The sequence below is a fragment of the Phocoena phocoena genome, chromosome X (assembly GCF_963924675.1).
Source record: "Phocoena phocoena chromosome X, mPhoPho1.1, whole genome shotgun sequence".
In the NCBI taxonomy this organism is placed as follows: Eukaryota; Metazoa; Chordata; class Mammalia; order Artiodactyla; family Phocoenidae; genus Phocoena; species Phocoena phocoena.
The window spans coordinates 109,529,441-109,542,203 of NC_089240.1; positions in this window are offsets into that span (position 1 = coordinate 109,529,441).

Consider the following 12,763-nt stretch of genomic DNA (forward strand, 5'->3'; position numbering starts at 1 on the left):
AGCAGTTAAGAATCTGCCTGCCAATGCAGGGAACACAGGTTCAAGCCCTGGTCCAGGAAGATCCCACATGCCGCAGAGCAACTAAGCCCGTGCTCCACAACTACTGAGCCTGCGCTCTAGAGCCCACGAGCCACAACTACTGAAGCCCATGCGCCTAGACCCGGTGCTCCGTAACAAGAGAAGCCACCGCAATGAGAAGCCCGCGCACCGCAACGAAGAGGAGCCCCTGCTCGCCGCAAGCCACAACTAGAGAAAGTGTGCGTGCAGCAACGAAGGCCCAACGCAGCCAAAAATAAATTTAAAATAATAATAATAATAAATTAAAAAAAAAACCTGAGTCTTTGATAACTGGCTAGAAGGGAAGCCAGGTCTGGGCCTCAGTTTCCCCACTATAAAATAAGAGGGTTGGATTAGATGATCCATTCATTCATTCACTTAACAAACACTCATAGAGCGCCTACTCCGTGCCAGGGTGGGGGATGTTTGGAGGAGAGGACGGAGGCTGTGACACACCGATGAGAAATACTGGGTTCCTTCATCCAAGAAAGGGAAAATCTGGTTGGAGAGCTAAATAGGCAGAGCATAGAAGTGCTAACTAAAGGGACAAGCTCAGTACTGTGGGGTACCACTAAGGAGGGAGTAGGGAGGTAGTGGGGGTCAGGGAGTGGGGAATCAGGGAAGGTGGCAGGAAAGAGCTGGCTTAAGTAATGGTTGAGTGGCATTTCAACATTGCTGAGAAGGGCATAAGAAAAAGCTGAGGGAGCAGTCAAGGAAGCGCTCCTCTTGTCCAAGGAATGGCAAGAGGGCCAGTTTGGTGAGAACAGAGGCCCTGTGAGCGACATGGGAGGAAAGGAGGCTGGAATCGGATCAGGGAAGGCCCTGAAAGCTAGGTGAAGGCTCATGGACTTGATTTTGTTGGCAGCGTGCAGCCACAGCCAGTTTTTCAGGAGGGCAGATGATTTCTTAGAGTTCCTTCCACCTCTAACACTGTCTGTTTGATTAAGAACCTTGTTAAGTGCCTAGGAGTCTTAGGGAAGGGGGGAGGCTTGACCCGGAGAGACCTCTGGGGTGATTTTAGTCCCCTTCCTCATTTCCCCCCCTTTGGCTATAAAATCCAGAAAGGTTGTTGGTTGTTTACAGAGTTAAGTTTAACCAGACATACTGTCTCCCCATCTAGACCCCTGGCTCTGAGAGGGCAGAGACCAGGCCTTCCTTAGCTGCAGTGAGCCACTGGCATGCTTCTCCAGCAGCAACCTGCTGCAATAGGGTTTGTGCATTTGAGATTTACGTGAATAGGGGGCAATGAATTTCCCCCTGTGGCCGCTCCTAGAGCATAAAGTGAAACACTTGAGAGCACATAGTGTTTGTAACTCGTGGTCAGTCTTGCTGACCTAGTACCAGCCCCACTCTTTTCCCACGTTTGCAAGGTTCTTTCTGTACCCCGATCTCCCCTGGTCTGCTTTCAACTGGGGTGACTTAGAATGAGCCCTTCAGCAGTCTTGAGACCCTGGGTTCCAAACGTGACTTCACCTTCAACTGACTGGGGTGCAGGGGATGAAGGGATGACCAGAAGCTGCAAATGTGCTTCATTCTGACACTCTAAAGATCTAAACCACTGGGATTTTATTGTTGTTATTGTTGTCATAGGGCTGGGCTGTTTTACCAGAGAGACAAGGCCTGTGATTGCAGAACAAAGCAGAGAATTAAAGCAATTATCCTATGAATTTAGCCAGAGGTTGGTTTGGAGCTTAAATTATCCTGGGACCCCCCCCCCAAATGCCCTGTTTTGTCTGGTAAGCTTCAGGAAGGTAGGGCCCAGGCCAGTGTCACCCCTAGGTCTCTGACCTACACCTAGGGAGGCTGGTGGTGCCAACGCTGATAATAATAAGTCTTGCATGAGCCCAGTGGTTTACAGTGTACAAAATTCTTTCCCATCCATTATCTCATCTGATGCTCAGGGGTGTCCCTGTAAGGGAGGTATGACAGGTGCATTGATTTCCATATTTTAGAGCAGGGGGAAGGCCCAAAATACAGTACCGGGCATCAGGCTGGCACTACTTAAATGTTAGGGCTTGCTTGAGGTCACACTGCTAGCTATCGACAAGACAGGACTGGGATCTGATTCTTAGAACTCTCCAAACAATCCTCTTTCCATTACACCAAGCTGCCTCTCTGAGTCCAGCTGTTATCGATGGGAGAAACAATTAGAAAAACAATCCTGCCTGAAAATGAATATTTTGACATGAAATGGAGGCGCTATTCCATATTAAAAAGAGCTCTGGATGTGGAAACAGGACTACTGGGGTTGAATCCTGGCTCAGGCACTCACTAGCCATATGACCTTGAGCAAGCCACTCATAGCTGCTCATGGACTCAGTTTCCTCAATTACAACATCAAGAGTTGTAGTGAGAAACAAATGAAATAACACAAGTGAAAGGGCTTTGTAAACACTCTGATGTACAAAGGTAAGGTATTATTATGATGATGTTGTGGTTCTAGCCTCAAATAAAAGAATCATTAAACTCTACATTCTTTACAAGGTTTCCCACAGCTCTCCCCACCCTGCTCCTTGGTTTCCCATCATCTCCTGTAGGGCAGGAAGTGTGGCCCCCCAACAGGAAAAGGCTCAGAAATGCTAGGGCTTCAGCCAGGAAATAGCCATCTTGCCCCAACCTTTATTTCGCCAGATAAATGATGCAGCCAAATGGTGAGACACAGACGAGTGGGAACGGAGGTGTCCAGAATCTGTTTCAGCCTCAAACCAAGGAGCAAAGTAGCCCTAAGGCCCTAAGGGCCTTAAGAGACGTGAGATTTAGTAATTACCAGATTAATTAAAATCAGTGAAGACAGCCAATTTAAATCAAAGCAGAAGTGGTGGGGCCTGCATTATCAGGCCCGATAGAGGCAATTTCCCCCCTTAATAATGCATTTCGAGTTCATATGTTGATTAGCTTAAACAAATCATTTCCCAATCTCCACTTTCCCTTGGTGCAACTTAGGCCAAACACTTTTTAAGGTTTGTGTGGGGTGCATGGCAGGGCAGGAGTGGTCAAGTAAAACAGCTAGTGAAGAGGTTCCCAAAGCAAAGTAAAATGGCAAGCGGTATGTCCACACTGCTGGCAATAGATTTTGACGCTGGTGAGGACAAGCAAGAGGGGTCATAGAACACCAGGCCTCATCCAGCAGCAAAGCCACTGCAGCCTTAGAGGCTTGGCCTCCTCCGCAATACTCACACACATCCTTCAAACCAGGTGAGGGAGACATACCAGGCAAGTCTCAACTGCCATCTCTAAAGTCCTTCCAAAAGAGAGAAGGAGAGAAGACACCCCACAGCTTAGAGATGGAACCTCTGGGCCTAGGACAAAGGAGGGGGGCGGGGAGGAGGGGGAGGAGGAAGACATTAATCCTGCAGGGCTTCCTTCCAGTCCACATCACCCTCTGGCTTCCTTAGTATAGATAAATATATAATAAATAATATCAATATATCTGCACATTAAAGATTTTTTTTTCAAATTCCTGCTATTCATTTCACATTCCGTTTACAAAGCCCTGAACCCTCCAGGAACTGCAGGGCACCTCCCCTAATACCCTGTAGGTTGAGGCGATGCCTTTGAAGTCCCACCACCAACTCAGGGTTGGAGCTGCTAAGAAACACCCTAAGACTGAAAGTAAGTCCGCCCGGCAGCTTCAGCTCCATCGCAAGCTGCTCTCCTCAGAGTTAATGTAAAGTCATCAGAGTTCCACTGTGGACCGCAGGCTTCTCAGCCCTTCAGTGCCGGGGATAGCCTGGGATGTAAACACATACGAGGATTTATTTCTTTGGCCAGGAGAGGAGTCGTTAGGGTAAAGGGTAAGGGTCAAGGGGTTCAGTTTGGTGACTGAGGAGCCTTGGAAAGAGAGCCAGGTTTTCGGCCCGAGTCGTGCAGGCTCCCCCCTTTGCAGACCTTTCGTCCCCCTCCTCCTTCCTCCCTCGGGCCTCTCACTCCTACCCGCCCCCCCCCCCCAGATGCCTCCACGCCCAGGCCGGGGGCTGCCCTTTGAGTTCTGCCCACGGGGGCTGCAGCCCCGGCCGTTGCCACGAAAGGTGGGCCGCCCCGGAGACGCGAGGCGAGGCAGCGAGCCCCGGCATTTTCCCTTCCCCAGCACCTGTCCCACTTCGGCGCCGGGGCTGGGGCTGCACCCGCGGACGGCCTCGGTGCCCGTGCCGGAGCCACGCACCGAGGTCGCCCGGGTTAGGGAAGTGGGGGGCCGGGGGAGGGGAGGGGCGGGGCGTCCGGTGGGGGCGCCCCCCCCGCAGGCAAGACCCCACCCCCCCGCATACACAGAGGCTAAACGGAGAAAGAGAGAGCCTCACATAAAGCTCGAGCGAAAACGCTTGCTCTCCGACCCCAAGCGGCGTTGCTCGCCCCCCCTCCTTCCTGGAGCCACGGGCTGGCCGGGGAAGGTGGCTCCGTTCTTCCCCCGTGGCCAGTGCGGGGTCTGCGGCTGCCCGGCGAGGTTCCGGCTTCCCCGGGGCTGGCAGGGGGAGCCCCGAGAACTGCAGGCCTGCCCCCCCTTCCTCCTCCTCCTTCCCCTCCTCCCCCACGTGTCCTCCCGGAGCCCAGCGGCCTGATCCCAGCACCCCCCTCCACCTCCCTCCTCCTCCCGCTTCGCCCGCTTCCCCGGCAGCGTGGAGAAGAGCAAAGTTGCGACAGCGGCCGAGGGGCTCTGCCCAGGTGAAGGGGGCTCCGTGGGAGCAGGGAAGCGGGGGGACGGCGCGGCCCTGCGGCGGGGGCGGAGAGAAGATAAAGAAACTTGCTTTCCTCGGCCCCCACCCCGCGCGGGTTCGGATCTTGCGTGGACCCAGCCAGCCCTCGTGGCGAGACGCGGCAACGCCGCCGGGACCGAGGCCGGCACCGGGACCGGGACCGGGACCAGGACCGCGCGCCTGAGTCGGCTCGGCGGGCGCAGGCAGCGGGCCAGGCCGGCACCCAGGCAAGGGCGGGGTGGGTGGCCGTACACCGGACCGAACCGGGGACTCCGGTGGCCTGGGCGCGGGCCGAACCCGGATCGGGCCGAGTTGGGTGGCGAAGTAGGACGTGGATTCGGGGGCGGGGCGCGGCGGGAGGGGGAAACCAGGCCCGGCCGGACTGGCCTGGGCGTGGGGGCGGGGGGCGAGTTCGGGGCACTTGCTGGGCTCGGGACCGAGCAGTAGGGCGGGGCGGCGCGGCGCTAGGGGCTGGGCCGGACCAGCGGGGAGAGGGCGAGGGGAGGGGGAGCCGGGGGTGGAGTAGGGGCGTGGAGTTGCGAGCGGGGTCTGGCCTCGGCCGGGGGCGAAGGTAGATCGGCGGGGCCGCCAGCGGAGAGAGGGAGGCCCGCGGCAGCGCGGCGGCGGCGAAGGCCAGCTTCCGCGGAGTTTGTGCCCGGGCTTCCCGGGCTCCGGCAGCCTCAAGCGCACAAATGGGGCTAGGGGATTGACTGGTAAGCAACTACGAGTGTTAGACGGTGTTCGGTGGCGATTCCGGGAAAAGCTAGGAGAGACACTGTCTGCAATTATGCCGCACCCCCCCCCACCCACCTCTTTAGCATCTGGATTCTGCTCTCAGGGGGCCGCGGACCCTCCCCGCCGCAACCCGTTCACTCTCCAGCACTCCCACCGCCTCCCCCCGCCCCTTGCTCGGCCATCTGACTCTCCTAGGGTTGTGTGTTTGGGGGTGGACGACGGCAGGGGGGGTAATACTTTTCCTCTCGCGGCGGCAGCCTAGTTCCTATCTTATTCCTACATGTAGCATTGCTTCGAGTAGCATGGACATTGGGGTTTAGATAATCTACCCCCAACTAACGCCCCCCCCCCCGCAAGCGATTTGATGGCTTTTAAGAAAGGGGACGAATCCCTGGATTTCCACGCCTGGGATGAGGTTTGAGGATTGGGATTCACCCCCAGCTCACTTCCACTACCAACCCCTCTTTCCTTGTGAGCCATTTCCACGGGGATCCGAACTTGAGGGGGGGGAACGGGAGAATTAATGTGCTTCTCTATCTCTACACAGGGTCGGCGTGGCCAAGGACGGCTAGTCTCGGAGGGAAAGTAGCCACCAGTCCAACTCGGGTCGCCCCCACTATTACTTCGGTGAGGGGGGCAACGCTAAGAAGGGGATACTGGTGGGTAAGGGCCCAGTATAAGGGAGGGGGCTGGGTAGTCGCCCCCGAGGGAGTCCCTTTCTTGGCAGGGAGGGAGACGCGAGCCCCGGCTTCAAGGGAGGGGTTCCGGGGAGGGAGATGGGGGGTGGCGATGAGGGGGGGCGGGATGAAGGGGGGAGTCACGCCCTGCTAGCAAGGGGAGCCTCCCTCAGGCCCCTGGGAGAAGGGGACTGAATGTGTCTGCTCTGTGCTGCAGGGCAGGGGAGATCTGGGGTCTCCGGATTTGCACACTGGATCCAGCACCAGTGGCCTGAGAAAGTCAGGTCGGGGCATAAGGTGGAGAGCGTTGGAAGAAAGAGAGAAACCCCTGGCCGTGGTGCACTGATCATTTCCCTTCCTCAACCTCCCCCTTCGTGGGGCGTACGGGGGGGGGGCGTGGAGCTCCTGCAGCCTCTCGAATTGAGCGCCTCCGCCTCTCCTGGGAGTCTAGCTTTTTGCCCGGCTTGCTGCAGCTACCGCTGCCTCCCTCTCCGGAATCCGCTCGGTCCTCGCAGCGATCCCCTCCTCCTCCCCTCCCCTCCCAGTGTCACCGGGGCTGCTTGGCTCTGCCCCCTTCGCCGCCGCTTGCTCCCTGCTTTCGTCCCTCCCTCTCTTGCTCTCTCCCTCCCTTCGCCTCCTCCTCCCCATTCCTCCCCCCGGGCAGGCGGCATTCTGGGAGTTGTAGTCCCGCGGAGCGGTGGCTGGCGCCGCCCGCGAATCCGACCGGACTCCACTTCCCGTCGAGCCCTGCGACCGGCACCCACTCCACCAGGCTTCGCTCGCACACACAGACACACACACACACACACCGCTCTCCCCCTCACTCTTTCGCTCGCCGCGGCTGCTGCCAGTGTGTGGCTCTGTCTCTCCTCCGCTTTGCTGAGCCCTCCCTTCTTCCTCTCAGTTCCTAGAGTCCGACCGCCGCCGCCGCCGAGAGAGAGGAGAAGGAGGTCGGTGGCAATAAGGGGCGGAGGGGGCATCAGATCGGGGCAGTATTAGGCGGGTGGTGGCTCAGAGCGGGTAAGAGGGAGTCCGGGTGGCGGCCTGAGCCTCCCCGCGGAGCCGACTCGGGAACAGGTGCGTCTTTTTTTTCTCTCCTCCAACCCCTCCACCCCTTTTGACTCCCCGGCTTTCTCGTATCCTCCACCCGCTCCTTTCTACCTCAAGCCTTTCCCCAACCCTGTCCCTTCTTCGCCCCGCGGCCGCTCTGCTTGCCCCCCGGGGGCGCCGTCCTCTTCGTGTCCCCGGACGTAGCGCTCCCTGGAGCTCGCTCTGTCCTCGCCCCTCCCTTCGGGACAGCTCCCCTCCACTTCCCACCTTCGTACCCCATTCTTGCCCTACCCTACCCCCTCCTCACCCCTTCTCCCTTAGCCAGGTGAGACTTGTTCGCCACGATCCGAGAGTCTTCATCCCGGCTGGGCGGGGGTCTCCATGGAAACGGGGGTCGGGTTGATCCTGGGGGGGAACCATTGGAATTACCCCACTCCTCGGAAAGGGAGGTGGAGGCTACGGTCTTGTTAACTACCTGGCCCCCAACCCCCTGATCCAAGGATCCGACGATCCGAAGGGAGACTGGCCATCAGGGCAGGGCGAGAAAGGGCTTGTTTTTTGGGGGGGGGGGGCTGTCCGTGATGAAGTCCTGAAGAGACCAGGAGAAAATACCCTCCAACCTCAGAGGGGAGGTGCGACGGGTGCTCTTAAGGGCTGCTTTCTCCCTGGTGTCGGGGTGCAGGAACCGTAGGGTAAGGGGTACCCCTAGGTGGCGGCGGGGCCTGGGTTCGGGAGTGGGAGTGCTGTGATGGGGGCAGGGGCAATTATCCGAGTCCCTGGAAAAAAGGCGGGGGATGACTTCGGAGCGCCCTGGCTCCGCTGCCCTCGCTCTAGGGGCGGGGGCGCCGGGCCGGGCGCGGCGGGGAGGGGGCTTAAATTGAAGGAGGATGAGATCGGGGGCAATTCATACTAGCCCCAGCAAGCCAGGGGGGAGATCCGGCGTGCAAGCTCTCCACCCGCTTCGCGCCAGGCCTGGAGGCAAGGGGTCTGAGAGCGAAGCCGAGGGCTGCAAGGAGGGAGGCTCCGGTTACTGGGCCGGGTTTCGGGATCGGGGGCAATCCCCCAGCCCTTGGAGAAGGAGGGAGAGGGATGGCCGCGAACCCCAGGGCTCCCCCACCCCGGGTCCTAAGGGGCGTGAGGAACGGACAGCAGGCCTGGCGGAGCTGGATTCGAACGGATCGCGGCTGGGGACTGGGGGTGGGGTGGGGGCTTAGTGGTGGGCTTTGGGGGGAGCAGTCCCGCGGCGGGGCGGGCGGGCGGGGCGTGGGGCTCCGGCGGGCGGCGGGGCGGGGCCGGGGCGGCGCTGCTGCCGCTGCCGCCGCCGCCGCTGCTGCTCCTGCTGGGGCCGCCGCAGCCGTTGCCGTCGCCGCCGCCGCCGCCGCTTCTGGGTGGGGAACGGAGGCCAAAGGGAGTCCCGTGCCGGGGCAGAGGGCGCCGGCGGCGCGCGGTGGGGAGGGGGCCGTCCTGGGGGCGGGTGCAGGCGGGGGGTGGAGCCCCCGACGGGGGGCGGTACGAGCCGGGACGACGACGACGAAGAGCCCCGGGGGCCGGGTGCATGGAGGACGAGGTGCTGGGAGAAGGAAGCGGGGGGTGGGTCCCGCGACGGGCCTCGTGGGCTTGGCTCCTCGAGGTTCTGCTTCGGGACAGAGCCCTGTGGGGGTGCCCAGAGGCCCGGGAAGGGACCGGGAGGTGAGCTGGACGATGGAGGGGGCCCTCCTTGCTGGGGTCCCGCCGAGAGGAAGGCTGGGCCAGAGGGACGTCCGGGGCAAGGCTGGGAGGAGCCGGCCGCACCTCGGCTGGGGATTTCGAGTTATGGAGGTGCGGGAGATTGTTGTAGGCAAAGACGTGGTCGAGGGGAAAGGCGGGAGGGAACCACACTGCAAACCTGGGAGGCCGGTGGGGGTGCCCTTCTATTCCGCCCGCCCCCCCCCCCCCGCCAGTGGAAGCACTCTGGTTTTGTTTTATTGTTTTGAAAAATTTCACTGTTGTCTGTACGAAGCTGTCGATGCGGTGATACTTATTTATTCTTGGTGTCTTCTAGAGTAGACAGTAAGGACAGGCGTACCTTGGTGAGGACGCGTCTAGCCCACGGTTTAGGGGCTCTTTATGCGAGTATGAGAAGGGGACCCTGTAACTTCTGCGGCAGCGGAATACTCTCAAGGCAGTTTGGAGACAGTCCCCGTGGCACAGAGGTGGAGTACAATTGCAGAAATGTTTGGTGAGACTTCTGGGGGTGCAACTGTAGGTTTGCATTGCCCTGGTTAGCCCGTGGTTCTTTCAACTTAGAAGGCTATTTCTCAAAGTCACACTGCTGAAACGTTTTTTGGGGGAAGTGAATGGGGTATGTATTCGGGGTTGGGATTAGATTAGGTTGATAATAAAATTACCAGGTTGGAAGGGACTTTAAAGGTCATCTAATTGTCTGTTTACCTGTCCTGTCCTTGAATGTTGGGAGAGAGGAAGCTTTATTTGGGGAGAGATGGTAGGCAGCACAGTGGAGCAGAGTTTAGGGGTACTTAGATTGGATGGGGATGTCACCACGTAGTACTGAAGAGGACAGTATGTAGGAAAGAAATTCGGAGGATTCCACCGGGGGATTAAATGGGGTAACCTAATCCCAAGAATCATCCAGAGGCTCCAAATAGAAGCAGAATGCAGGGGGAGGAACCTGTAAAATTTTGATGGAGAAGCAAAGTTAGTAGGAAAGACTGGGAGAGCTAGGAGGAGCAGGAGGCTTGGTGATGCAAGTTAAGAGAATCTGAAGGCTGATGGAGTTGAGGAGGGACATGGCCATCTGACCAAGCTATGTGGATATTGCTAGGCAGTCTCATCTTTTGATACGGCGACTGAGGCAGCTGCTCTTGGGGTGGATGTAGGGGACAAGAGGCACAGGCCATGGGGCACAGAGCCTTACTCAAATTGATGTTACGAGGGTTGACCCCGTTGCTAGCTTTGCAGCAAAGGTAGGTAGGTTTCTTTTTGTTATGGTCCTGAGAAGTTGCTGATGAAGGAAGGGGAGAGGACTCTGATGTCTCGGTTAAGGAGGACTAGTTCTTGAGGCCACAAGGAAGAGATAGCAAATTGTTGGGACAGGGCAGAGGAAAGCTAAGTCCCTGGGAAACTCTGCAGTTGGAGTCTGGATTGGGCAGAGTGGAGGGGATTTCCACAAGCAATGGTGGCTGTACCAAGGGCACTTGTAGAGCTGGTTGTTTTGATTTACCAGGAGAGGCTAGGGAGGGAAGGAGGATCCCTTTCTTTCTCAGTGATGTAAACTTTCTTGGGAAGCAAAGGGGGTTCCTCCAGATGTCTCTTTGCTTTACTCATGCTACAATTCACTACATAGGAAAAAAAAGGTTAGTACAGGGGGCAGAGGATCTCAACACGATGAGTCTGGATTATGGGTTTTAGAGGGTATTCTTTTAGGGGAACAGAATTATGGGAGAAAAGGACTTGAATACTAGAAAGAAGGAAGGCAGAAAGAGAAGTCAGAAGTGGGTTGGTTGGACAGTGAAGAGGGAAGAAAGGTGATCACACTGGTTCCATGTTAGGGCTAAGTAGGAAAAAGTGGAACCTTGAAATCTCCAGGGTAATGTTTTCCAAAGTAAAGTTTGAAGAATCTTTAAGGCTCTTTACACTTCCATGCTAGAATCAGTAAGGTTTGAGCAAGAGAGAAGGATGATCTTGGGTAAAAATAGGGCTACAGAGAAACTGATATGTAGGAAGAAATAGAAATATATTTACACATAAGGAAATAGGGAGTTTAGGGATACTATACAGGCTGAAAAATGCAGAATAGAGAAAGAGGGTGGAATAACAAGCCAAAGGAGGAAGGTGTTTATTCAGATGTCATTGGGAGCTGGTGTGGGGAAGGTAAAAACTTGCCTTTGATAGCCACTGCCCTGGGAGGGCCCAGGAAGCAGAAGTTAGCTGGGATCCAGGGCTTGTAAGTCTAAGCATTAATTAGAAAATCTAGACTAAAGTAAGGATATTGAATGGGGGAAGGAATTAACCATCCTAAATAGAATGGCCTTGAAAGAAGGAGAAAGTGGGAATACACCAGTTTTTCCAGTCTGCAAGTGGGAGGAATCCTAGATATATGGAGATGGATGATGGAAATTCCGGAAAGAAACAGGATAAAGAACAGTGGCCTGAGAGCCTTGGGCCAGAATTGGAGGGTGGGGTGGGGGTATGGAGGAGAGGCGCTAATTGGGGGTTGGACAGCTGGAGTGGTTCGTTGCTTCTAGGCTGAGCTAAGTTTGAGATGGACTAGAATGGCCTCAGAGGGTAGAGAGCTGTTTTCCAGTGTCAACCAGCATCTGGGATTGAGAGAGGAGGAGTTCATGGTTGAGTTGGGTGGGAAAGTGAACACTAGAGTGGAAAGGAGAGAGCGCTGGGGAAAGTGGAAATTGTTGGGATAAAATAGACAGGGAAAAGGAGAAGCCACTGATGATTACATGAGGGGGGAAGGAAGGCCCTAGACCTTTGAGTTTTCCAAAAGAAAGGAAATTTCTTAATGCTGGAGTTCCAGTTGGGTGTGAGTCTCTGCTTGCCAGAAGGTTTAGCATCTGACCGGCCAAAGAGGGAGGTAATAAGAAGTAATCTACCTTTTGGCCACTAGGATGCTATACAGTATTTTATATAATTTCACATACAAACTAGGCTTTATTAACGCCAGTTTTTGAATGGTCATCCTTAAAATAACGTAGAAACTGTTCTCCTTCTAAATCATATGCTTTCCTACTGTTCATAACTTAAAAGCACTCTTTTATGATGAAAACTTTCTTTGGTGAACTAAAGTTGAATTCTGGTCAAGAGTAAAATTTAACTCTTTTTCTATCCCCATCATTCCAATATACTGTTCTGGTTCCCTCTTTTTTTTTTAAAGCAGAAGCCACCCTTTCCCCATAAAACATTAAAAAGTGAATCATTGTTTAAAAAGTGGCTGCAGGCTGCATGTCAAGGTCATAGTCTCCCTGCCCAATGGATTGTGATGAATTTGAAGAGAGATGATTTATTATTTGTAAAACGGGGTAATTTTTAGCTTATTCATGAGAGTATGTGACACAGGATACATCTTCATTTGGATTTTAAGAAGACCTTAAGCTAAGTATCCATGAAGAATTGAGAGTACTGAGGGGCAGGCAAAGTTTTGTGTTTTAGGCTTCTTTGACTGTCTGCTAAGAAACAAAATTTGGTTACCTCATTGCTAAGGTATGCCTAGAAATCTTAGTGTTAGTGCCATTTAAGGGTACAGTCGAGTTTTGTTATAATGCTGGTGTCCGGGGACAAGGAGAGCAAGCAGGTTTTCATTTTTCCAAGTTCTATAGAGAAGTGCACTACATGTGGCTCTGAGCCCCGGAGTGAGCGGATGCACTCTATACCTAGACCTGAGAGGTGATTAGGTGTCTTACTATGACGAGGCTTTACTCAGCATGACTTGGTGGTACCACGCACGGGTTAGTGTGGTCCAGTGGTTCTCAGACTTTAGCCTGCATCAGAATTATCTGGAGGCCTTTGGAGACATAACAGCCCTCGGTTACAGTCCTGATTCTT